This window comes from Bubalus bubalis, chromosome 4 (assembly GCF_019923935.1).
Source record: "Bubalus bubalis isolate 160015118507 breed Murrah chromosome 4, NDDB_SH_1, whole genome shotgun sequence".
Classification (NCBI taxonomy): Eukaryota; Metazoa; Chordata; class Mammalia; order Artiodactyla; family Bovidae; genus Bubalus; species Bubalus bubalis.
The window spans coordinates 81,750,555-81,775,927 of NC_059160.1; the positions used below are offsets into that span (position 1 = coordinate 81,750,555).

The window sequence follows — 25,373 nt, forward strand, 5'->3', positions numbered from 1 at the left end:
GACGTCCTATAATAAAATCTTATTGGCCTTCAAAGTCAGATTCCCTGGGGATTCCCAGTCCCTTTGTCAGATCCCCAGGCTGGGAAGCGTGATGTGGGGCTCAGAACCTTCCCAAATGGAAGAGAACTTCTTTGGTATTACTGTGCTCCACTTTGTGGGTCACCCACCTGGCGAGTATGTGATTTGATTTTATTGTGATTGTGTTCCTCCTACTGTCTCGTTGTGGCTTTTTCCTCGTCTTTGGACATGGGGTATCTTCTTTAGGGGGGGGGTTCCAGCATCCTCCTGTCGATGGCTGTTTAACAGCCAATTTCGATTTTGGTGCTCCCCCAGGAGGAGATGAACACATGTCCTTCTACGCCACCATCTTGAATCAATCTAGAAAGCAAACTAACTTCTACTGAAGTTAATGTGGAGACTCCACAGCCCCCACCTGTTCAGTGCTCATCCTTGCATCTCCCAGTTGACCCTGAGGTATGGCTGTGAGGAAAACAATTCTGTCTGCTGATCCAAGGTATTCACACCAAACCAACTGACACCTCAGGTTCAATGCACTTTGTCTTGTCACTTGCCTTAATTTGCTTATAGAATGCAATATACAGTATCCTTCATCATTTTAAGAATCTATGCTGAGTATTTTGAAGAATTTTTATTCCAGGGTTTACATACATTTAATTTTCAACATCAAACATTTTTGCAGAGGCCCAGGACACAATTTTCCCTAAATTCCTGAGAGGTGGTGGCAGGAGAGACTTGATTCCTTGGGAGCTACTGAAACACTCTCTGGTAAATATAGACAAGATAGATGACTACATCAACTTTATAAAAACTATGCTAGTGTTCAGCAGTTAAGTCTTTGAAAAATCACTCAAATAATTAAAGAACATCACAGTCCACTTCATTTGAAAGACTAAAGACATGCTCCAGAGCTATAGACAAGTCATCCTCAACTTTTCCATCCCCTTAGTCAAATTAAAATCAAGTCCTTTCCCTTTTCTTTCAATATTATTGGAACAGCTCTCATCATTCCCATAAGCACCACTCTGGCCTAAGCCAACAGCCACTTTCTGTACTACCTGACTTGACTCCTTACCTCCTCCCCTCCAATCCAAGGTCACTCTTCCTTACATTCATTCAGTTAACAAATATTAACTAAGCCCTCACATGTTCAAATTACCATTCTAAGTACTGAGGATAGAGTGCTGAACAAAACTTACTGTGTTCTCTTTACTTATCATGGAGTGACCTTGATTCTCATTTCAGAAAGACAATAGATGCTATTTGATAGTCTAATTTTCCCTCTCCATATTCCTATTTAAGGTCATGCCTCTATCTGCCAACAAGATTCCTTCTCCTAGGACACAACTCCTGCTCCAACCATATTTCCCTCTCTACTGTTATTCCTGTCAGCATACATTATGATAGTTCTTACACGAAAAAGAAAAAAAAAGAAAGCCCATCCCTACTTCCACATCCCCTTCTAGTCACTTGCCCCATTTCTTTATTCTCTTTTCCACAGTAAGCATTAAATGATTTGTCTGTACTTACTTTCCTCCCTTCTCTCATGAGCTCACATCAATCAGGCTTTTGTCCCTATCACGCCACCAAAAGCACTTCTTTCAAGTAAAGTATTTCAATGAGCACTTTACCATGTCCATTAGTCAACTACAGCTCAAATTTCACTCCGTTTCTTCAAGCCATATTTTAGAGTTTATCACACTTTACCTCCTGACAGAACTATAATTATCTTCAGAAGCCTCTAGAATACCACCCTCTTCTTTTTTTTTTTTTTCTTTTGCCTCATTTTCTACTCCTCTTTCCAAATTCTAAACTTTGGAGGCGCCAGGAATCAGCCTTGAGGTTATCTCTTCTATCTACATTAACCTTCTAGGATGGGCTATTCAAAGTATGATCCATCGGCTCAACTGAGGGTATCAGCATCTGGGAGCCTCGCAGAAATACAAATTCTCAGAATTTGCCCCAGGAATATGTGTATTTGCTTGCAAACAAAAGCTTGAAAAATGACTATCCGGGGTGACCTCATTCAATACTTGGCTTTAAATACTATCTGTGCCATGGTTCTCAGCCCTGGCTCCACATCAGAATTAACCTGTGATGCTTCTTAAAAATAACTGCACCTAGGAAAAAAGAAGTTAAATTTTGCTAAATTTTCTAAATTGAATAAGATCTGTCAAAATGAATATTTAAGAAAAAAATTCTAGATTTAAACTGAAATTAATACACTGAGTATTAATTTTAATAATGAAAATAGTGTCTGGAAAACTTCTGGGCATAAAAGGTTTCCTCAAGGACACACATACATCCATGCTCACACAAAATCCCTCATGCTGAAATATATGAAAAAATGTGATCCATACAAGCCAGCTATTCCATTCTACGATATTTATCTAAAGGAAATATATATCCACACAAAGACTTATACACAAACGTTCACAGTAGCTTTATTTGTGGTGGCCCCAAACTGAAAACAACCCAAATGTTCATTAACAGCTGAATAAAAAAAGAGATTCATACCATGGAATACTACTAACAAAAAGGAATTATACTTAAAGGAGTTACACTCAAAACAGTTACAGAAGACACACAGAAGAGTATATACTGTTAAGACTTCATTTATAGAATCCCAGAAAATGTAAGCTAATCTACACAGAAAGCAGATCAGCAGTTGCTCAGTGACTGAAGATGGGAGGGGGGCATAATAGGGAAGAACTGAAATAGGATATAAAGAAACTTCTGCTGGTGATGGATATGTTTCACTATCATATTTGTGGTGATGGTTTCACAGGTGTATTCATCTGCCAAAACTTATCAAACTGCACACTTTGTGTGCAGTACATGGGGCATCAAATATACCTCAATAAAAGTTGTTGAAAAAAATGTTTAACCACTAGCGAAATTAAAACAGGAATACCTGAGCCCCACTCCCACATTAAATGAGAATATATAGGGGTGGGACCAGGTTTAGAAATGTTCTGAAAATTCCCAAGCTGATTATAAAGGGCATCCAAGGTTGAAAACTACTGATCTATACAATGATACTCCAAAATTTCTATCACCAGCCCCAGTGTCCCCTCTAAACTCCAGTCTTATAAACCAACTACCTACTTAAATCTTCATTTGGATGTTTAGCAGCAACTCAAAATAACTTATAATTTTGATTGCTCCCTCCTCCCATTCTTCCATTCTTTGACAGTCTTCCTATCTTAGTAAATAGCACTCCATTTTTTCAGTTTCTCTGACCAGACACTTAGACACAGTATTCATGCCCCACTTTCTCTCACACCCACATCTAATTCACAAGCAATTTCTTTCCACTCTACCTTCAAACTATATCTAGAATTGGATGATTTCACACTGTTCCCACTGATACATGTGCAACAGTTATGAAGATAACTGATGTCCCTGGAAGGAACACTATGCTCCCTCAAAGCAGCCAGCTGATCCTTCTAGGTGTAAATCAAAGTATACCACTCCTATGCCTGAAACAATTCAATGGATTCCTCCTCCTTACCCAACTCCTTCCCCAGGCAAAAAGAATACATGGCAACTGACAAGAAAATCCAAAATTCTTGCCCTAGACTGCAGCCCTACATGATTTAGTCTTCTACTTCATCTCCTATACTCTCCCCTGTGAAATCCTCTGTTCCCGGAGTCTCAGTTGGTTCAGTTCAGTCACTTAGTTGTGTCTGACTCTTTGTGACCCCATGGACTCCAGGCTTCTCTGTCCATCACCAACTCCCAGAGCTTGCTCAAACTCAAGTCCATCAAGTCGGTGATGTCATTCAACCATCTTGTCCTCTGTCATCCCCTTGTCCTCCTGCCTTCAATCCTTCCCAGAATCAGGGTCTTTTCTAATGAGTCAGTTCTTCACATCAGGTGGCCAAAGTATTAAAGGTTCTGCTTCAGCCATCAGTCCTTTCAATGAATACTCAGGACTGATTTCTTTTAGGATTGATTGGTTGGATCTCCTTGCAGTCCAAGGACTCTCAGGAGTCTTCTCCAACACCACAGTTCAAAAGCATCAATTCTTCAGCACTCAGCTTTCTTTACGGTCCAATACTCACATCCGTACATGACTACTCGAAAAACCATACTTTGACTATATGGATCTTTGATGGCAAAGTAATGTCTCTGCTTTTTAATATGCTGTCTTAGTTGGCTAGGGCTGCCATACCAAATACTGGAGACTGGGTAGCTGAAAGAACAGAAATTTATTTTCTCAAAGTTTGGAAGACAGAAAGTCCAACATCAAGTCTATCAGGATTCAGCTTCTGGTGAGTGCTCCCCCTCCTGGCTTGCAGAGGCCTCCTTGCTGTTCCTCTCATGGCAAACAGGGAGAGTGATTTCTTTTTCCTCTTCTTAAAAGGTCACCAATACCATCCCATTAGGATTTCATACTTATGACTTGGCCTTCCCTGCTGGTTCAGCTGGTAAAGAATCTGCCTGCAATGTGGGAAACCTGAGTTTGATCCCTGGATTGGGAAGATCCCCTGGAGAAGGGAGCAGCTACCCATTCCAGTATTCTGGCCTGGATAATTCCATGGACCATGTAGCCCACGGGATGGCAAAGAGTCAGACACAACTGAGCAACTTTCACTTCACTTACAACTTATTTAACTTTCATGACCTCCTGGAAGCCCTATCTCCAAACAGTCATGCTGGGGATTAAGGTTTGGATATATAAATGGGTATAGGTATGTGTTTTGCACAATGCAGTCCACAACATGCAACCTCACTGGCCTATGCCTGCTTGGAGGTTTCCCTTATGACTTCCTCTGTCTACTCACTCCCTCACTTCTTCCATGTCTCTGCTCACATGCCAACCATCAGGGAAGTCTCTCCTAACGACATAAAACAGCACTCTCTTCTCTGACCCCATTCCCCCTTCTGTGCCCATTCCTGTTTCCCTCATTATGCTTTATTTCCTTCAAAACATTTGTTTTTGCTTATCACATCATGTATTATTAGTTTATTGCCTGTCTTCCTCTACCAGAAAAGAATTTAAGCTGTCTTCCACCCCTATAAGTGTAAACAAGGACTTTTTCCTGTTTTATTTTGTTCACTGCTGTTTGCCCTCTTCCTATGGCATAAAAAACAAAACAAAACAAAAAGCCACCCTAATGTGTTTTTAATAGAAGGGTAAATTGAAACCCTCCTCCTCAAAGATTTCCAGGGACCTTAGGCGGTCCTATAGCAGTTTTTGAACTCTGGTCGCACAGCAGCCAACACAGGAAGTCTTTTACAAATCACAATACTTAGGCCCCACTCAGACCAACTGAACAAAATTCTCCAGCAGCGAAACTTGGTATTTTTCATAGCTCCTCCATTGCTCTTCTTATATAGCCACTACAGAGTTAAGACCAAAGTGCTAGCTAAACTGTCAAATTTCTCCAAGTCAGATTCTAGGATCTGTCAAGTGAAGCAAATTACTGCCTTTCACCTTGTACTTCTCTAACGCACCCAGATCCCACCTCTTCCAAACAGCCTTCTTACTGGAGCCTGTAGGTATCTCTCCCCTCTCGAAAATCCCACAGCCCATGAGGACTATCAGGTAATCATAGTAAATACATATATACCACAAAGTAAAGCTTACTCCCATTTTTAAACTACTTATATGTATTTTAATCCCCCACATGTGCTATGCACATACTAGACACAATAAACATGTTGAATAAAGAAAGCTTGTTAATAAAATTATTTCCTTTTTCAATTTGTACTAAACCTGAGAAAGGGTATATGCTCAAATCTCTCCTTTAAGAACCACTTAAGGCTCCCTGGTGGTTCAGTGGTAAAGAATCTGCCCACCAATGCAGGCACAGGTTTGTTTGATCACCCGTCCAGAAGATCCCACATGCCGCAGAGCAACTGAGCCTGTGCTCTAGAGTCCGGGAGCCGAAACTACTGAAGCCTGCGTGCCCTAGAGCTCAGGTTCCACAACACAGGAGCCACCGCAATGAGAAGGCCTCACACCACAACTAGAGAGTGGCCCCTGCTCACCATCACACCATCAACAACTAGAGAAAAGCCCACGCAGCTGCGAAGACCCAGCACAGACAAAAGTAAGTAGTTTCTTAAAAATACCAATCCCTCTCATCTGCTCTATCAATGCAACACAATCCCTCTCCCCCAAAAAATAGAACCACTTAAATCAGTGGTCCCAAACCCTGATGACAAACTGCAAACACCTGAGGAGCTTTTAAGACACGATTTCCTTGTCTGGGCCCCACCTTTTGGAGCTGTGATTTATTTAGCCTGGAATAGAGCCTGGTATTCTTTTTTAGTTTGGTTTTCTAGTTCCTAAAGGGATTCCAATGTGCAGGAGAGCTGGAAACCAATGACTGAAACACATCAAAAGTCATTAACTTTTGTAAACATAGAAACTGATAACATTTAAAAGATGGTGAGAAAAACTAAGCCTATGAGCCACAACTACTTAATCCACAGGCAAGTGGAAACGACTGAGCCCACTACTGAAGCCCGCACACCTCAGCCTGTGTTCAGCACAAGAGAAGCCACCACAGTGAGAACATGCACCACCACGAAAAGGCAACCGCGCTGACTGCAACTACAGAAGCTCGAGTGCAGCAACGAAGACCCACCACAGTCAAAAAATTAAGTAAGTAAATCTTAAAAAAAAAAAAGATGTTGAGTTACAGTCTGCAGAAAATAGCACTTATATTTTCAAAGTCTTTATGATATTGAAGAACTCCTAGTGTACGTATTGATCAAGATGTCTATTTTAAGCTAAAACAAGTCTTATCCAGAGATTAATTTTCTGTTTTATGGCTCAGCTTCTCTTCTAGTAATCCGTATTTGTAGAGGACTTACTAGTACAAGCTATTTTTCTTAAGTTTTTCTTCTTTCCTTCATTCATCTACTCATTCATGAACATGTTTATTGTGGCAGCCTTCTTCTAAGATGTCCCCAATAATCCCACTCACTGGTATTCATGCCCTATCTCATGTCCCTGGGAGTGACTGAATCTTGTAAAGTGCTTCTAACAGACTACAGCAAAATTGATTGATGCCACTTCCAAAATTAGGAGACCAAGGGACTCTATCTTCCACCTTGTTCACATCTTCCTGCCTTGTTGTGAGTGCCTCTATATAAAGTGGTCCACATGACAGAGAAGCCTGTTCAGCACCCAGTGAGGAAAGGAGGGCTGCCAACAGCCACCTAAGTAAGCCTGGAAGCAATTCCTCCCTCACTGATGCCTTGAGATGACTGCAGCCCAAGTCAGAAGCCCCAGCTAAGCTGTCCCCAGATTCCTAACCCAAAGAAACAGTGAGGCAATTAATGTTTGTGTTTTTAAGCAGCTAAATGTTGAGATAATTTATTATGCAGAAATAGATAATATACTTATTATCTATTCAGATTCCAGGTATTATGACATCATCCTTCATTACAGAAAATCTGATACCCATATTGGATGATAATGGCCTCTTTGATACACCTAGCTCTGATCCACTGAATCTTTATATATTACACAGAGGTTATGGTATGGACTCAGGTCACCACTGGACTATAACAAATCATCTATCAGATACAGCACCTTCAGCATGGGACAAGCTGTCCTGTGCTTGAAGTTACACAAGTAAATACTTGATTTGTTCTTCACTTAATGTTCTCACAAGTTCCAACTGGTATTTCTTTTCACTCCTTTGTACTGTTCACCTTTAGTCTGTGCTATCAGTTCTTCTTGTTATGAAGTTTCCTTTGTGATGTCTATCCTACTCCTTGCTCTATTGCTTCCCCTCTGCTTCCTGGCCTGGTGTGGGTTAAGACAATCACAAGGCATTAATAACTTCTACTTTCATTTTTATCTCTCCTTTATTTTTTACCTGCAAGACCTATTACTTATGTAATAATCAGATCTGTGGCTATTTTAACAACTGCTCCTGGAACAACTCAGTGCAATACTTTCAAAGTTTGGCTTATGTACCACCAGTGTCCCTGTCATCTATTAAGTATCTACAGGCAGCCTGGTATAATTATAAATTTAAAAGGTAAGGTCAATTACAAATTTCCACAAAAACCTTATTATTTTATAATGTGTAACTCAAACTCATAAAAGTAGAGGTGAAAAAATACCAGAATTCACTGAATAGGGCTTCAAGAGAATACAGAACATCAGTCATTATGACAGGTAAATGAATCTACATCATGTGTATGCACAAATACCTGGAAAAGAAAAGTGTGAATGGAAAAATACCTGATAAATATCTGAAAACTGTTTTTTAATAAACTAGCATCCTGTCATCTCACATGATCATGGTATAATCTTTTTTCAAACAGTGGCATGAGCATTGAAGCTTCTGAATTATTTTTTAAAATGTAGTACTTTTCTGTCAAACCAAGTAAGCTTTTACAAAATGAGGGCAAAATACGCTCTTTGGTGTGGCATCAATGAACTCTGTCATCAAAAACAGCTAAGTCTTAAACTATAAAGGTAGCATTCATAGTTATCAGATCAGATCAGTCGCTCAGTCATGTCCGACTCTTTGCGACCCCATGAATCACAGCACACCAGGCATCCCTGGCCATCACCAACTCCCGGAGTTCACTCACACTCATGTCCATCGAGTCAGTGATGCCATCCAGCCATCTCATCCTCTGTCGTCCCCTTCTCCTCCTGCCCCCAATCCCTCCCAGCATCACAGTCTTTTCCAATGAGTCAACTCTTCACATGAGGTGGCCAAAGTACTGGAGTTTCAGCTTTAGCATCATTCCTTCCAAAGAACACCCAGGGCTGATCTCCTTCAGAATGGACTGGTTGGATCTCCTTGCAGTCCAAGGGACTCTCAAGAGTCTTCTCCAAAACCACAGTTCAAAAGCATCAATTCTTTGGCGCTCAGCCTTCTTCACAGTCCAACTCTCACATCCATACATGACCACAGGAAAAACCATAACCTTGACTAGACGGACCTTTGTTGGCAAAGTAATGTCTCTGCTTTCCAATATGCTATCTAGGTTGGACATAACTTTCCTTCCAAGGAGCAAGCATCTTTTAATTTCATGGCTGCAGTTACCATATGCAGTGATTTTGGAGCCCAAAAAAATAAAGTCTGACACTGTTTCCACTGTTTCCCCATCCGTTTCCCATGAAGTGATGGGACCAGATGCCATGATCTTTGTTTTCTGAATGTTGAGCTTCAAGCCAACTTTTTCACTCTCCACTTTCACTTTCATCAAGAGGCTTTTTAGTTCCTCTTCACTTTCTGTCATAAGGGTGGTGTCATCTGCATATCTGAGGTTATTGATATTTCTCCCGGCGATCTTGATTCCAGCTTGCATTTCTTCCAGCCCAGCGTTTCTCATGATGTACTCTGCATATAAGTTAAATAAGCAGGGTGACAATACACAACCTTTACGTACTCCTTTTCCTATTTGGAACCAGTCTGTTGTTCCATGTCCAGTTCTAACTGTTGCTTCCTGACCTGCATACAGATTTCTCAAGAGGCAGGTCAGGTGGTCTGGTATTCCCATCTCTTTCAGAATTTCCCACAGTTTATTGTGATCCACACAGTCAAAGGCTTTGGCACAGTCAATAAAGCAGAAATAGATGTTTTTCTGGAACTCTCTTGCTTTTTCCATGATCCAGTGGAGGTTGGCAATTATCAAGAACATCATAAACTAGAAGTTTTTTTAAAAAATTCACAAAGTCAATGATATGTTTAAAGGGAAAGTAGAAGGCATAAAATTCCTATAATATGATATAGTTGGACATCATATAATGTTAATAGCATACAATACTATGTATTGTACATGTGCCCGCTAGCAGATATTTTTGTTTTACAGTTGGAAAAAAATAAATGTGAAAAAAACCCAAGCAGTTCTTACGTCATTTTAAGCAATCTATTTGAAAGAGAAATGATCAATGATATTGTTTGATTTATCACTGACATCCCAAGCTACAGAAAAGTTATTTCCAGTAGAATGACACTATATTGAAAACTGTGAACCACAGTATCAGTTGCAAAAGGTGGGTCAGGGTCAGTATTGATAGAACACCAGATATTTATATAGATGCATGTGTGTACGCTAAGTCGCTTCAGTCGTGTCCAACTCTCTGCGAACCTTTGGACTATAGCCCACCAGGCTCCTCTGTCCATGGGATTCTCCAGGCAAAGATACTGGAGTGGGTTACCATGCTTCCTGACCCAGGGATCGAACCCACATCTCTTATGTCTCCTGCACTGGCAGGCAGGTTCTTTACCACTAGCGCCACCTGGGAAGCCCATTTGTATAGATACCAACTTACAAAAGTGGTTGCAGTTGATTGCCTAACCTTCACATTGCTGTACTGTTCAGTATATAGCTGGCAATCAAAAATACGCCTCCCTGTTTTGATTCAATGTGATCAGAATGGTCATAATGTTTTTCTATACAAAGAAAACATTGAATATACTGAATTTTGCACGTCAATATAATCTGTTGCAGTAAAAAATGTTTGTTTCTTTAAAACACTGATAACATGTGAAATGATCATTTATATGACTTTTAGAGACTTGTTCAAGTAATATAAATATCTGAGCAATATGTTTAAAATCTTGAGTAGCATGAAATATGGTGATTTAGGGTACAAAATAATAAATATTATTTTAGTTTAAGAAAACTCAGATATGGTGGGTTTAACACCTAAAGATTGATTTTCCCACTAAAAAATAACCAGGAAGCTATTTAATATTATACTCACCACTGCCTCAATTTGAAAAAATGCAAACTTTCAGCAATTTTCAGTAAGACAAAGTTGATCAAGAGTTTGAGAGTGCAAGAAACAGTTTAAGGAACTATCTATAATCTTGGAGATATGTTCAGTTTGAACACTGAGAATTATCTGAGCAAGCCATTGCTTGCTATCATTTCAGCAACCTATAATTGAGTAAGAAATCTGAAAGCTGATATGTGAAGGTAGAACTAAAATATGATTTAGGAACACATACTTTTATAAGACTTTAAATTTTTCATACTTTGTCATGTTAAGAAAAAAAATCACTTCTACACTACAAAATCCCAATTTGGAAAAAACTAAAAGCTATTTGGCTTATTCATTTCCCCTCTGTTTCGCAGTTCTGGAGCTAGATTAGACAACTGTTGCTGGCCTCCAAGACAGTTTCACATCTCTTGGCATTCACACCCTTACACAGGCTCCTCCTAAGATGAACAGTGCTGATTTCTACCAACAGAAGGATACTGCAGAAGTGGATTTAAGTGGGACTTTCGAGGCTATGTCATAAACAACACTTGCCTTCTATCTTGCTCACCCTTGATCACTCACACGGGGGAAGCCAGCTGCTATGTCATCAGAACATTCACGCAGGGCCTATGGGGAAGTACACATGGCAAGACACTGAGATGTCCCGCCAACAAGAGCCAGTGTGAGTGCACCATCTTGGAAGCAGATGCTGCAGCTGGGTCCCGCCTTCAAACAACTGTAGCCTCAGTTAACATCTTAATTGCAACCTCATGATAAACCCAAGGCCAGAACTATCAAGCTAAGCTGTTCCCAAACTACTCCCTCACAAAAGCTGTAAGAAAACAAATGTTTTGGAATACTCTGTTACACAGAAATATATAAATCTGTTTGCCAAAAATCCAGGTGAAAAGAAAGTGGTTTCTGGTGTGGGAAAGAGGAATACAGAAGGGGGTGGGAGTGGGGAAGAGACTGAATCAAGTGAACAGAATAAATCAATGCAAAGTTTAAAAATGTTTTAGGTTATTATCTCTAGGTTTCAAAAGTCATTTTAATCTTCTTTTTTCTCTTATCTATATTTACCACACGTTTAACAATCTACTATACTTTAAAAATAAAAACAGAAAAAAATTAAAACAGAAATTTGTAATCCTAAAAACTTTTTTATTTTATTTTATTTTATTTTTAAACCTGAAACACTGTATTAGTTTTTCCAAACATCAAAACGAATCTGCCACAGGTATACATGTGCTCCCCATCCTGAACCCTCCTCCCTCCTCCCTCCCCACACCATCCCTCTGGGTCGTCCCAGTGCACCAGCCCCAAGCATCCAGTATCGTGCATTGAACCTGGACTGGCAACTCGTTTCATACATGATATTACACTTAATTTTTAATTCTAAAGACTTTCTAAATTTCACGTGTATAATTTTATTAGGTAATGATCTATTTGAAAATAACTGAAGGTCAACTGTTGAGATCATTACTGACTTCAAAGCTTCATCTATATGCAAGACACTGTGCTAATTGGAAGAAGAGACCAAACGATGAAGATGACATGGTTCCTAATGTCATGGAGGCTCAATTTAGTAGAAGAAACTGTCAGGAGGAATTCAATAATGGCCTAGAACTTGGTATAGTCTTAATAAATATTTGTTAAAAAAAAAAAAATAGGAGGAGTAGGATACACTCAAAGAGCATACCTGCAGCTAGGAGAGTCAGAGTTGAAAAGAAACATGTCAGGGAAGCCCCGCTAAGGAGACGGTACTTAAACTTAGCCTCATGTGTAGAGATAAAGGTGGAAAGGAAAGTTGAAGCCAGGCTATGGACAGTTCTGACTGATATATATTCAGTGGTCTGGAGTCTGGATTTCATTCTGAAAGAATAAGGAGCTATCAAGTTCAATCCATATAATATTCTTTCTGTCATATGTTTGAAACTTCATATAATGTTGTATCAAGTCACCATAGCTGGTGACTGCACCCGTGAAATTAGAAGACACTGGCTTCTTGGAAGGAAAGCTATGACCAACATAGACAGCATATTACAAAGCAAAGAAATAACTTTGCTGACAAAGGTCCATATAGTCAAAGCTATGGTTTTTCCAGTAGTCATGGACAGATGTGAGAGTAGGACCATAAAGAAGGCTTTCGAAGCAAAGAATAGATGCTTTCAAATTGTGGTCCTGGGAAGACTCTTGAGAATCCTTTGAAGAGCAAGGAGATCAAACCAGTCAATGCTAAAAGAAATCAACCCTGAATATTCGATGGAAGGACTAATGCTGAAGCTGAATCTCCAATACTTTGGCCACCCAACGTGAAGAGACAACTCATTGGAAAACACAGTGATGCTGAAAAAGATTGAAGGCAAAAGAAAGAGGGCAGCAGATGATGAAAAGGTTAGATAGCACCACTGACTCAATGGACATGAACTTGAGCAAATCCCAGGACATAGTGGAGGACAGGGAAGCCTGGCGTGCTGCAGTCCATGGGTCACAAAGAGTGGGAAACAACTTAGCTACTGAATAACAACAACATATAAATAAAAGTTTAAAAGTTGAAACTGTTTTTGAATCCTCATTGCTGACCATGCAAGAGGCTCAGGGTTAGACTGAAAGCAAAGAAAATCATTAAGAAATTGTTACTATAGAAGTGTTTAAAATAGAGCTTCAGGGATTAGATGGGCTACATGTGAGAGCATATGTAGGGAAAATAATCAGAAATCTATTTTTATTTGGAGGTGTTGAGACAGAGGGGAGGAATGAACAATGATGTCACAATTTACAACTGAAGCATAAGAGCATGGTGACACCACAAAGCAGAGATGTGCTTCAACTTTATTATTTGGTCTTGTATATGTATATATGTGCTTCCCTTGGCTCAGATGGTAAAGAGTCCACCAGCAAGACAGGAGACCAGAATTCGATCCCTGGGTTGGGAAGATCCCCTGAAGGAGGGCATGGCAATCCACTCCAATATTCTTGCCTGGAGAATCCCATGTACCCAGGAGCCTGGCAGGCTATAATCCATGGGGTCACAAAGAATCGGACACAACTGAAATGACTAACACACACACATGTATATATGTATTAGACGTGTGTATACACTTGATTTTGAAAACATTAATCACAAATTTGATCAAAATTGTCTTTTTAAAATATAAATGCCATAAAATCAACTTTTGTTATATTCTTCATATGGTTTGCTCTATTTAATTCAGGATCTCTACAATCACAGAGATTTCTAATTTAAAGAGTATTCTTTCAAAAGATAGTGTCCTGTAATCAGAAAGATTTTTAAAACACTGAGCCTAGTAATACTAATCACTGTTAAGTCTGTTTCCCTTTGATTATATTACATATCAATTATTCAGAGACACAAGATAGCAACAAATGATTATTATTTTCTGTCTGCTAACAGAAGATTTAACTCAGCCTTCATAAAGTTCTCCAAAAATTTGGATTAATAGCTGTATATCTTGTTTCTCTCTCTTTTTTTTTTTTTGGTGGGATCCAACATTCTCCTGTTATGGTTGTTCAGCAGGAAGTTGCAATTCTGGAGTTCTCACAGGAGAAGATGAGCACACATCTTTTACTCCACCATTCAATATCACAGGAATCCAAGTCTATGCCCTAACCACCAACGCCAAAGAAGCTGAAGCTGAATGGTTCTATGATGACCTGCAAGACTTCCTGGATCTAACACCCAAAAAAGATGTCCTTTTCACATAGGAGACTGGAATGCAAAAGTAGGAAGTCAAGAGATACCTGGAGTAACCGACAAGTTTGGCCTTGGAGTACAAAATGAAGCAGGGCAAAGGCTAACAGAGTTTTGCCAAGAGAACACACTGGTCATAGGAAACACCCTCTTCCAACAACACAAGAGACCACTCTACACATGGACATCACCAGATGGTGAATACCGAAATCAGATTGATTATACTCTCTTCAGCCACAGATGGAAAAACAAGCCACAGTCAGCAAAAACAAGACTGGGAGCTGACTGTGGCTCAGATCATGCACTCCTTCTTGCCAAATTCAGACTTAAGCTGAAGAAAGTAGGGAAAACCACTAGACCATTCAGGCATGACTTAAATCAAATCCTTTAATTTGTCAGTGGAAGTGACAAATAGATTCAAGGGATTAGAGCTGACAGACAGAGTGCCTGAATAACTATGGTCGGAGGTGTACACTGTATGGTCCTGATGTACAGGAGGTGGTGATCAAAACCATTCCCAAGAAAAAGAAATGCAAAAATGCTAAATGGTTGTCTGAGGAGGGCTTAAAATAGGTGAGAAAAGAAGAGAAGCAAAAGACAAAGGACAAAAGGAAAGATATATTCATCTGAATGCAGAGTTCCAAAGAATAGCAAGGAGCGATAAGAAAGCCTTCCTCAGTGATCAATGCAAAGAAATAGAGGAAAACAAAAGAATGGCAAAGACTAGAGATCAAGTCAAGAAAATTAGAGATACCAAGGGAACACTTCATGCAAAGATGGGCACAATTAAGGAAAGAAATGGCATGGACCTAACAGAAGCTGAAAATATTAAGAAGAGGTGGCAAAATACACAGAAAAACTATACAAGAAAGATGTTAATGACACAGATAATCACGAAGGTGTGATCACTCACCTAGAGCCAGATATCCTGGAGTCCAAAGTCAAGTTGGCCTTAGGAAGCACCTCCACGGACAAAGCTAGTGGAGGTGATGGAATTCCAGTTGAGCTATTTCAAATCCAGTAATGAAAGTGCTGCACTCGATATACCAGCAAATTTGGAAAACTCAGCAGTGGCCACAGGACTGGAAAAGGTCAGTTTTCATTCCAATCCCAAAGAAAGGCAATGCCAAAGAATGTTCAAACACATTTTAAGCACAACTGCACTCATCTCCCACGCTAGCAATGTAATGCTCAAAATTCTCCAAGCCAGGCTTCAACAGTATGTGAACTGTGGACTTCCAGATGTTCAAGCTGGATTTAGAAAAGCCAGAAGAACCAGAGATCAAATTGCCAACATCCGTTGGATCACTCAAAAAGCAAGAAGAGTTCCAGAAAAACATCTACTTCTGCTTTATTGACTACTCCAAAGCCTTTGACTGTGTGGATAACCACAAACTGTGGAAAATCCTTCAAAAGATGGGAATACCAGAGCACCTGACCTGCCTCCTGAGAAATCTGTATACAGGTCAGGAAGCAACAGTTGGAACTAGACATGGAACAACAGACTGGTTTGAAATTGGGAAAAGAGTACATCAAGGCTGTATATCATCACCCTGCTTATTTAACTTATATACATAATACATCATATAAAATGCCAGGCTGGATAAAGCACAAGCTAGAATCAATATTGCTGAGAGAAATATCAATAACCTCAGGTATGCAGATGACACCACCCTTATGGTAGAAAGCAAAGAACTAAAGAGCCTCTTGATGAAAGTAAAAGAGGAGAGTAAAAAAGTTGGCTTAAAACTCAACATTCAGAAAACTAAGATCATGGCATCTGGTTCCATTACTTCATGGCAAACAGATGGGGAAACAATGGAAACAGTGTCAGACTTTATTTTTGGGGGCTCCAAAATCACTGCAGATGGTGACTGCAGCCATGAAATTAAAAGACACTTGCTCCTTGGAAGAAAAGCTATGACCAACCTAAATGGCCTATTAAAAAGCAGAGACATTACTTTACTAACAAAGGTCTGTCTAGTCAAAGCTATGGTTTTTCCAGTAGTCACATATGGAAGAGAGAGTTGGATTATAAAGAAAGCTGAGTGTCAAAGAATTGATGCTTTTGAATTGTGGTGTTAGAGAAGACTTCTGAGAGTCCCTTGGACTGCAAGGAGATCCAACCAGTTCATCCTAAAGGAAATCAGTCCTGAATATTCATTGGAAGGACTGATGCTGAAGCTGAAATTCCAATACTTTGGCCACCTGATGTGAAGAACTGACTCATCTGAAAAACCATCATGCTGGGAAAGACTGAAGGCAGGAGGAGAAGGGGGTGACAGAGGATGAGATGGTTGGATGGCATCACCAACTTGATGGACATGAGTTTGAGCAAGCTCTGGGAATTGATGATGGACAGGGAAGCCTGGCGTGCTGCAGTCCATGGGGTCGCAGAATCAGACACAACTGAGCAACTGAACTGAACTGATTTTATATTGTTAAGTTAATCATGTTCCATTATGGCTTGCAAACTGTAATTATCTTTTATTTTTGTCTAGCTATAGATTGTGAAAACTGATGAAGATCTTTCATCATTGTGATTTGAGTAAATATTACTCACTTAATACCACTGTATCATGTTGGTCAACAGAAAAATAATAGAAATTTGTATCAGCAAAATGAAGATCTGATAGAAAAATCTGTAATCACTCCTTAAAATCCAGATGCATATCAGAATTATCTTGAAATATATAATATAAATGCTCAGGTATTGCTTTTTTCTCCAGAGCTCCATATATGTTTCTAATGAGTAGTCATGTTTAAAAACAACTGGACTATATGATACTCTTTTACTTATATCTAGTTTGTTTCACTTTTTCTATTTCATATTCAATGCTCCCCTTTCATTTAGTTTATCTTCTCCAATTTCTCCATCTCTTTTTTTTTTTCTGATGTTCTTACTCCAGCCTTTATCAAGTGTGGCAGAAAAGCTTTTTTATACATATATATAAACATGCATAATGTATATATTTTAGAAAACTTATGAGTTTTTGCCTAACTATGGCATCTGGTCCCATCACTTCATGGGAAATAGATGGGGAAACAGTGGAAACAGTGTCAGACTTTATTTTGGGGGGCTCCAAAATCACTGCAGATGGTGACTGCAGCCATGAAATTAAAAGACACTTACTCCTTGGAAGAAAAGTTATGACCAACCTAGATAGCATATTGAAAAGCAGAGACATTACTTTGCTAACAAAGGTCCGTCTAGTCAAGGCTATGGTTTTTCCAGTGGTCATGTATGGATGTGAGAGTTCGACTGTGAAGAAAGCTGAGCGCCGAAGAATTGATGCTTTTGAACTGTGGTGTTGGAGAAGACTCCTGAGAGTCCCTTGGACTGCAAGGAGATCCAACCAGTCCATTATGAAGCAGATCAGCCCTGGGTGTTCTTTGGAGGGAATGATGCTAAAGCTGAAGCTCCAGTACTTTGGCCACCTCATGTGAAGAGTTGACTCATTGGAAAAGACTGTGATGCTGGGAGGGATTGGGGGCAGGAGGAGAAGGGGACGACAGAGGATGAGATGGCTGGATGGTATCACAAACTCGATGGACGTGAGTTTGAGTGAACTCCAGGAGTTGGTGATGGACAGGGAGGCCTGGCGTGCTGCAATTCATGGGGTCGTAAAGAGTCGGACATGACTGAGCAACTGAACTAAACTAAACTAAAAAAAATCATGACATTTTGATTCCACTTGTTTGACTTAGTATGAACAGAAGCTAGATTTCTAATTTAAAAGTAGATATGCAACAAGCAACAAAAGTTTACTGTATAGCACAGGAAACTATAGTCAAAATCGTCCAATAACCTATGATGGAAAATAATTTCAAAAACAATTTATGTGTATTTGAATAATTGATTCACCTTGTTGTGCACTTGAAACATTGTAAGTCAACTATATTTCAATAAAATACATTTTAAATATATATACATATATATATATACACACACATATAAAAAAAACTAATCTTTTATTTTGTTCCCCAAATGCAGTACAGGCTTCACTGCCTTAGTACACAGTACATATAAAAGCTATTAATCTTTTCAAGATACCTTACAAGTGCCAAAGGTCATACTAAGCTTTATACATTCACTAACTTATTTAATTTCATATTCCTTTTTATATGACAGGTAAACCAAGGTTCGGTATGTTTAAGACATCTGTAATGATCATATTTCAAGTTATACTGAACTCCAGGTTTGCCTGATTCTAAAGTCTGTACTTTTATTTTTTGCCAGCTTTATTAAGGTGCAATTGACAAACACAAGGGAGCACACTCTGGCCACTATTAGTCAACATAGTTTTGGAAGTCCCAGCCACTGCAGAGAAGAAAAAGAAATAAAAGGAATCCAGATTGGAAAGGAAGAACTAAAACTCTCACTGTTTGCAGATGACATTAATGCTATCCACAGAAAACCCTAAAGATGCCACCAGAAAACTACTAGAGCTAATCAATGAATATAGTAAAGTTGTAGGATATAAAGTTAATAGACAGAAATCCCTTTCATTCTTATAAACAATGAAAAATCAGAAAGAGAAGTTAAGGAAACAATCCAATTCACCATTGCAATGAAAAGAATAAAATACCTAGGAATAAACCTCCCTAAAGAGACAAAAAACTTGTATGCAGAAAACTATAAGACACTGATGAAAGAAATCAAAGACAACACAGCAGATGGAGAGATAGACCATGTTCTTGGGTTGGAAGAATCAATATTATAAAAATGACTACATGACCCAAGGCAATCTAGAGATTCAATACAATCCTTATCAAACTACCAAAGGTATTTTTCACAGAGCTAGCACAAAAAATTTCACAATTTGTATGGAAACACAAAAGACCCTGAATAGTCAAAGCCATCTTGAGAAAGAAGAATGGAGCTGGAGAAATCAATCGTCCTGACTTCAGACTATACTACAAAGCTACAGTCATAAAGACAGTATGGTACTGGCACAAAAAAACAGAAATATAAACCACTGGAGCAAGGTAAAAGCCCAGAGATAAACCCACACATCTATGGGAACTTTGGAGAAAAAACAGTCTCTTCAATAGGGGTGCTGGGAAAACTGAACAGGTACGTATATAGAATGAAATTAGAACACGTCCTAATACCATAGGCAAAGATAAACTCAAAATGGATTAAAGACCAAATGTAAGACCAGAAACTATAAAACATAGGCAGAACACTGACATAAATCACAGCAAAATTCTTTATGACCCAGCTTCTAAAGTAATGGAAATAAAAACAAAAATAAAAAAATGGGACCTAATTAAAGGCTTTTGTACAGTGAAGGAAACTACAAACAAGGTAAAGAGACAAAACTCAAAAATGGGAGAAAATAATAGCAAATGAAACAACTAACAAAGGATTAATCTCCAAAATACACAACCAGCTTATGTTGTTCAAAACCAGAAAAACAAACAACCCAATCTAACAGTAGGCAGAAGACCTAAACAGATATTTCTCCAAAAAAGACACACAGATGGCTAATAAATACATGAAAAGATGCTCAACATCATTCATTATTATAGAAATGCAAATCAAAACTACAATGAGGTATCACCTCACACCAGTCAGAATGGCCATCATCAAAAGATCTACAAATAATAAATGCTGGAAAGCGTGTAGATAAAAAAGAACCCTCTTGCACTGTTGGTGGGAATATAAATTGAGACAGCCTCTATGGAGAACAGTATGGGGATTCCTTAAAAAATTAGGAATAAAACTACCGTATGACCTAACAATCCCATTTCTGGTCATATACTCTGAGGAAACCATTACTGAAAAAAGACGCCATGTACCCCAATGTTCATCACAGCAACATTTACAATAGGTAGGATATGGAAGCAACCTAGATGTCCACTGACAGATGAATGAAGTTGTGGTACATATATACAATGAAATATTACTCAGCCATAAAAAGGAAAGCATTCAAGTCAGTTCTAATGAAGTATATGAACCTAGGGCTTATTATACAGTGAAGTCAGTCAGAAAAAGAAAAATGAGTATCGTATATCAACGCATATATTGGAACCTAGAAAGATGGTACTGATGAACCTATTTGCAAGGCAGCAATGGAGACACAGACATAGACAACAGACTTGTGGACACAGTGGGGCAAGGAGAGGGTGGGACGAATTAAGAGAGTAGCATTGAAACATATACATTACCAGATATAAAACAGATATCCAGTGGGAATTTGCTGTATGAAGCAGGGAGCTCAAATCCAGTGCTCTGTGACAACCTAGAAGGGTGCGATAGGGTGGGAGGTAGAAGGGAGGTTCAAAAGGGAGGGGACATATGTATACCTATGGCTGATTCAAGCTGATGTATGGCAGAAACCAACACTATTGTAAAGCAATTATCCTCCAATTAAAAATAAACCAAAAAAAGCACAACTGACAAAACTATATACAATTTAAGCTGTACAATGTAATGTTTTGATATACATATATACTATGAAATGGTTACACAGACTAATTAACATATCCATCACATAATATCACCTTTTTGCGGTGGTGAAAACATTAAAGATGTAGAGAATATTAAAGATGTAATCTTCTGACAATTTTCCAGTATAGAATATTACTAACTACAGCAACCATGCTGTACATGGTTACTATAGTTAACCATGTATTAACTTGGATTAATCCAAAATCATTGCAAATGGTGACTGCATCCCATCTAGTCAAAGCTATGGTTGTTCCAGTAGTCATGTATGGATGTGAGAGTTGTACTACAAAGAAAGCTGAGCACCGAAGTATGGATGCTTTTGAACCGCGGTGTTGGAGAAGACTCTTGAGAGTCCCTTGGACTGCAAGGAGATCCAACCAGTCCATCCTAAAGGAAATCAGTCCTGAATATTTACTGGAAGGACTGATCCTGAAGCTGAAACTCCAATACTTTGGCCACCTGATGTAAAGAACCAACTCATTTGAAAAGACTCTGATGCTGGGAAACATTGAAGGTGGGAGGAGAAGGGGACAACAGAGGATGAGATGGTTGGATGGCATCACCGACTCAATGGACATGAGACTGAGTAGGCTCTTGGAGCTGGTGATGAATAGAGAGGCCTGGCATGCTGGAGTCCATGGGGTTACAAAGTGTTGGACACAACTGAGTGACTGAACTGAACTGAATACATGGATTAATACATTGGATTCCCCAGAATTTACTTATTCTGCATAACTGATACTTTGTACCATTTTACCAACATTTCCCCATTTCTTTCATCCTCAGCCCCTGGAAGCAACCATTCACCCTGATTTTATGAGTTCAACTTTTTTAGATTCCACATATATTCCACATCATGTAGTATCTGTCTTTCCACAGCCCATACTTCCCACATGTCACAAGGCTGTGCTGTCTTTTCTACTCAGAACCATCTTCTAGAACTTCATGCAGCATGGTATTCTGGAGCCATTAAGATGTTTTGGAAAGTCTGCCTTTATCTGCAATGGCAGTTCCAGAATGCTGCCTCATTCTAGTTGGTGTTTTTATTGTGTGCCATCTTGGCATCAGTTACCACTTCTCTGTATAACTGCTTTAGGCAACCTTAGTCATCTCAATCACAACTCCAAGCCCCAAGCTGCTTCTAATTTAATATCTACCATAACCAAAGAAGGACTGAAAATTGCCAAGAGTAATAAGATCTTATCAAATTGGTGGTCATATTTTATACAAAAGTTGTTTTATATCACTATTAACAACTGTGACACAAAAAAAATTCCATGAAGCAGAATAGGGTTGTAATTCTTAAAGTTGCACACAGCATTCCCAGAAGCTAATGGAGGAGTCATGGATGACGAAGAGGTGACTACTATGCTCCCTAATCTGCAACAAAAGTCATTCTGCTTTCACTTTATTCATTAGCGCTCCAAACAAAATTTTTTGAGATTTTTTAATGGGAAAACCACTAAAATAAGCTAATTAAAAACACTGTGAGAATGCATTTGTGGAAATAACTGAAATGTGGCTGAAAATTTAGCTCTTGAACATGGTAACCAAATGCCCAGAACAAAGCACTTGAATGTTATCCAAAGTGTTTGGGGATTACTTCGATATCATGCTTCTCTAATTTCTTTTACTGTTAGCACATCTAGAACAAAGTTAAATAATAGTGATGAGAATTGCCTTGCCTTGTTTCTAATATTAATATCACTTAATTTCTAATATATCTCCCTGAAGCACTTTCCTGAGTATGATTTTGAGGTACATATTTTAATTATGTTATTACTAAAGACTGCTTCCAGGAATAAATGTCTGACTTTATTAACTGTATTTCAAGATCTATTGAGATAATCACATAGCTTTTTTTCTTTTATCTACTAATACACTTAAGTATCTGGAAGTTCTTAGTTCACATACTACTGAATGCTAGATTGAAGGATTTTGAACATAACCTTGGTAGCATGTGAAATGAGTGTAACTGTATGGTACTGTTATGAATACTGACCTTTCCAGTCCTGTGGCGACTGCTGAGTTTTGCAAATTTGCTGGCATATTGAGTGAAGCACTTTAACAGCATTATGTTTCAGGATTTTAAATAGCTCAGCTGGAATTCCATAACCTCCCTAGTTTTGTTCACAATAATTCTTCCTAAGCCCCACTTAACTTTACACTCCAGGATGTCCAGTTCTAGGAAAGTGACCACACCATGTGGTTATCCAGGTCATTAAAACCTTTCTTGTATAGTTCTTCTGTGTATTCTTACCACCTCTTCTGTCTGTCAGGTCCTTGTCAGTTCTTTCTTTTTTCATACCCATTCTTGCAAGAAATGTTCCCTTGATATCTCCAATTTTCTTGAAGGGATTTCTAGTTTGTCCTATTCTATTGTTTTCCTCTATTCCTTTGCATTGTTCATTGAAGAAGGCTTTCTTATCGCTCTTTCTGTTCTCTGGAAATCTCCACTGGAGATTGGATTGGAGATTGGAGATTGGAGTTGGGTATACCTTTCCCTTTCTCTCTTGCCTTTTGCTTCAACAGTTAGAATTGGATATGGAACAACTGACTGGTTCAAAACTGAGAAAGAAGTACAAGGCTATATATTTTCACCCTGTTTATTTAACTGCTATGCAGAGTAACATCATGTGAAATGCCAGGCTGGATGAAACATAATCTGGAATCAAGATAGCCGAGTTCACCCTTATGGCAGAAAGTGAAGAGAAACTAAAGACCTTCCTGACAAAGGTGAACGAGCTGGCTTGAAACTCAACACTAAAAAAATGAAGATCATGGTATCCAGTCCCATTACTTTATGAAAAATAGAAGGGGGAAAGGTGGAAGCAGTGATAGATTTTATATTCTTGGGCTCCAAAATCACTGTGGATGGTGACTAAGGCCACAAAATTAAAAGATGTTTGCTCCCTGGAAGGAAAGCAATGGAAAAATCTAGACAGTGTATTAAAAGGCAAAAACATCACTTTGCTGACAAAGGTCCCATATAGTCAAAGTTATGGTTTTTCCAGTAGTCATGTACAGATATGAGAGCTGGACCATAAAGAAGGCTGAGCACCAAAGAACTGACGCTTTCAAACTGTGGTGCTGGAGAAGATTCTTGAGAGTCCCTTGGACTATAAGATCAAACAAGTCAATCCTAAAGAAAATCAGTCCTGAATATTTATTGGAAGGACTTATGCTGAAGTTTTTTAAAAATAATAGGAAAGCCTCGATTCTTCCTTATTTTCTCTAGGTCAATTTAAATATATGTGAAATTATCTGTTCCATGAAGGCTTGAAAGAAACCACTTGTAAAACCATTTGGGCTTGGTAGGTTCAGATTTTCAGTCTCCTCTTAGATCAGTTTTGAATACAGAATAATGCATATTTTCCTAGAAAATGATATGTTTTCCCAATGCTTTCTAATTTATTTATTGTGCCAACCATTCTCTTATGTTTGTATTATTTACATCTATGGTTGCTTTCTTCTTCATAATCTAAATTTTAAGTTTTGTACTTTATCCTTTTGTTCACAAAAGAAAAAAAAGTTAGCTAGTCTTATTTTTGTTTTAAACAAAGAATCAGTTCTTGGTTGTATTTATCTTAACTACCTGTTCTGTTTTCTAATTTATTACTTGCTATGTTGTGCTTTATTATTTTTTTCCATCTTTCCTTAGGTTTGTGTTATTGTTCTTTTAATAAATTCTTTGAATGTTAACTTGTTTATTTTCATTTAGTAATGAAACTTTTAGAAATTACCTATGTCTTATATTTATATATTTAATTTTTTAAATAAATTTATGTATTTATTTAGTTTATTTTTTTAAGCCATACCATGTGGTACGTGGGATCTTTATTCCTTAACTAGGGATTGAACCTGCGCCCCCTGCCTTGGGAGTAGAGTGTTAACTGCTGAACTGCCAGGGAAGTCCTTGTATTTAATTTTTATTGTAATTATTTTCTAGAGAGACCACAATTGCTGGTTTGAGGTACCTTTAGACCTTTGATCTAAAATTTTTTAGGAGAATGTTTTTACATTTTTAAACTCAATTAGCTGAGGTTTTTTGTTTTGAGGTTGGGAAGATTTTGTGGTTGGTTTCTGGTTCTAACTTTTCTATTAACTTAAAATTTTCATTGTAGAGCATGTAGTTAATACCTTTTTTCCCCCAACTTTCTTTCTAGTATTTATTTTTGACAATGTCTCATGGGGAATTAAAAATATGCTATTCTTTTTATAATAACAAAATATATTATATGGATTTATTAATTACATAATTCAGATCTCCAGATTCTATTTTTAATTTTTCTGATGTGGCTAGAACTGAAAGATGTTTTAAAGTCTGTTACTGTTAGACTTCTTTCTCTTCCTTCTTGAATTTATAATTTTTACTTTAAACATTTCAATGCTTCATCTTCAAGAAATAAAGATTTGTGGTTCTCTTCATATTAGTAACTATATGCTTGATTTTATATATATGTGTGTGTGAATATAGAGAGAAATAG

General features: G+C 38.3%; 1 protein-coding gene and 1 long non-coding RNA gene across 7 annotated transcripts in view; one reads left to right on the forward strand and one right to left on the reverse strand.

Annotated features, from left to right (window-relative positions):
• The window catches only part of YAF2 (YY1 associated factor 2), an 80,333-nt gene that overhangs the window by 15,712 nt on the left and 39,248 nt on the right, over window positions 1-25,373 (reverse strand). The gene's annotated exons all lie outside the window — the stretch shown is intronic.
• LOC123333285 lies at window positions 6,025-11,229 on the forward strand. The gene is made up of 3 exons (XR_006550554.1): window positions 6,025-6,080; window positions 6,466-6,637; window positions 11,092-11,229. It is a non-coding gene; the product is annotated as an uncharacterized LOC123333285 (long non-coding RNA).